Source organism: Ixodes scapularis, unplaced genomic scaffold (assembly GCF_016920785.2).
Source record: "Ixodes scapularis isolate PalLabHiFi unplaced genomic scaffold, ASM1692078v2 PGA_scaffold2__306_contigs__length_199485367, whole genome shotgun sequence".
NCBI lineage: Eukaryota > Metazoa > Arthropoda > Arachnida > Ixodida > Ixodidae > Ixodes > Ixodes scapularis.
The window spans coordinates 106,840,803-106,843,382 of NW_024609857.1; the positions used below are offsets into that span (position 1 = coordinate 106,840,803).

General features: G+C 44.8%; 1 non-coding gene across 1 annotated transcript; it reads left to right on the forward strand.

Moving 5' to 3' along the window:
- Nucleotides 1-1,318: 1,318 nt before the first annotated feature.
- On the forward strand, nucleotides 1,319-1,407 carry Trnay-gua. Its single transcript is given in 2 exon segments — nucleotides 1,319-1,355; nucleotides 1,372-1,407. It is a non-coding gene; the product is annotated as a tRNA-Tyr (tRNA).
- Nucleotides 1,408-2,580: the final 1,173 nt, after the last annotated feature.

The following is a 2,580-nucleotide window of genomic DNA, read 5'->3' on the forward strand; positions in this document are numbered from 1 at the left end:
TCGGACGGTTTCGTCGTACATGTGTTTCACGCTTTAGTCCATCAGTTATGACAGACTTGGCATATTATGCCAAGTCTGTCAACATCTTCCAATATACACGCTTCTTGAAATAGTACATATATGTGAATACAAGTACATACAACTTCTGTGTGAAAATATTCGAGCCGTCTGCACATTTCGCAGTGACGGTTTGCAACTGAAGCTTTAGTGGCGTACTCACGGCTTGAAGGAGGCGGAATTTCGCAGGAGGTAAATTTTGGAGACGGAGTAGACTGACGCCAACACTTTGCAAGCTAACAATTTGATCCTGCCCATGCAATAAAAATAAATGAGGACCGCGCCTTCTTTTCTGTAAAACTATCCGCGTAGAGAAGACAGAGAAAAAATCAATTAGTACACGCGACAAACAAAAGCAGCCTATCGCACTCACGGCCACACGCAGAAAAGAGCCGGCCCAGGTGGCCAGCTATATTTGCGAAACGGATGCGAAACGGGACTTCGCCTGGAACATTAAACAGCGTGGCGGTGAGATCGAACTTGACCGCGGCGAAGCAGTCGGTGCTTCTTATATAGCTGTAAAAATTTTAAAACAAAAAAAGACAAAAAAAATGGAAGAAGGCGCGTGCGCAGCACACTGAAGACCAATGAGCTATTGAGCTTGAAAGCCGAAAGGAGGACGAGAGGGGGGTGTTTGCTTTCGGAAGAAACTTCATGTTGCGTGAGTTGTTTATTTCTGCTTTTCTCCCTTCGTTCAAAATAGTAATACCTCTCTACATTCTAACAATTAGCGTCAGGAGGAGGAGGTTCGGCGGTAATGAACATTAAAAACGCCCGAAGGAAAAAACAAAAAAAAACTCGTATTTCTCTCTTTTAGTAGAAAGAATAAGGCTGAGCGTCTTCTGGTTCTTTTGACATGATATTGATGGGATAGTATTTTCTGGGCATTGAACCTGTCCAATCCCCTCCACCCCAGAAAATTTAAAGGGGAAAGCAGAGGGAGGGGGGGGGGGGGCGTGCACCTCCAGTCGACCCCCCTCCCCTCTCTCCCCAAACGCACACACTTGTAGGACACTGGTGCTACCGGGGCTTCACACGGGACCATGTAGAGCTCTTGTACAGCGCATGCACTCTCAAGCAGAAAAAAAAAAAAGAATCGTTACACGGATGGCGGTTTTTCTATTGCCTCGGCTTTTGCTTTCTCACTAATTGACAGCGGCCGAGCACGACCGGTTTCAGATACGACGGATAAAAAACAAAACAAGCAAGAAATGGGTCAGACGCTTGGTTCAGGTGGTGGCGGAAAGACCAAGTTTCCGTCCCGTCGATAGCTCAGTTGGTAGAGCGGTGGACTGTAGAAGTATGACTGCTGTTATCCATAGGTCGCTGGTTCAAATCCGGCTCGACGGAAAATGTTTTTATGCGGTGGTAAATTTGTCTGTTTTCTTTTCAAGTTAAATTTTATGTTTGGATGAGAACACCAAGTTCGTGTGCATTTTTGGTTATTTGTGCTTAACGTGCAATAAGAATAATAGCACCGAAAAGGGGCAGCCCTATCTTCAAGCCATTATTTGTCTTCGCTTTTCTACCTTTAACAAAAGGCATTTAAAATAGAGTGTCCCAATATCTCATAACATATAAATTCCTCACTCAATATGAGTTTACGTTCAAACCTGACGAGGTTTAACAGACCTGGAACTTCGGTTAAAAATTTTGTTTCTTCGTGGTTTTTAGCTTCAGTTTAAAACGTACGAATAAATGGTATGTGTTTCTCGAGGAACAGGATCTATGGTGGGAGCCTCAGTCGAATGAGACACAGGGAAACAAGAATAATTTATGCAATCAGTAAATTAATGCTCAAGGATAAATTTGTTTTTTTTTAAGATGCTGGTTTTCTAACGTGAAGGATGCTGCCGCTGGTCGTTTGAACAAACGTTGCTAAGGTATCAGAACAGGAATATTCGTTTTTTCACCCTTCTTACTTCTATCTTCCATATAGGACAGAAGCGCTCAGGTTTCGCCACTGACTACAGCGCCATTCCAGCCCCTTGCGGGACGGCCCAAGCCGAGTGGCTCGCGTTGTTGTTCGCCTCGCCTCGCCGCCATAGGTGGTCGGCGACGGTACTCAGGAATATTAATTCCTATAGAGACGATATAAAATCCATGCGGTCACAAATCTTTCGTCGTTGATTGCAGTAACAACCTCCGATACTGCTGTAGTCAGTCCTTTGAGTTCTACCGCTTCCCTAAAATGCAGTACGAGACTCGAACGGCGCCAAGCTTGGACCACGGCAGTGCTTCGACTAAAGTAAGTTTTTCGTTCGTTGGAGGAATAGGTTCGCTAAATATACCGAAAAAAACGAAATAGTATTGGTGTCAGAACAAAAACAGCATGACTACCGAGAGCGGGAAAGTCAGTTGGCAGTGCCTGCGTGACGGAATATTTTATTTACGTGCGCGTCTGTCCCGTCCTTTGAGGGGTTTGACAGGGCTTCGATCGCGATGTTGGATCCCTTTGGCATGAATATTTCAACTATAATCACTGACAGGATGAGAACAGCAAGGAGGAGCTTCAGTTACCCC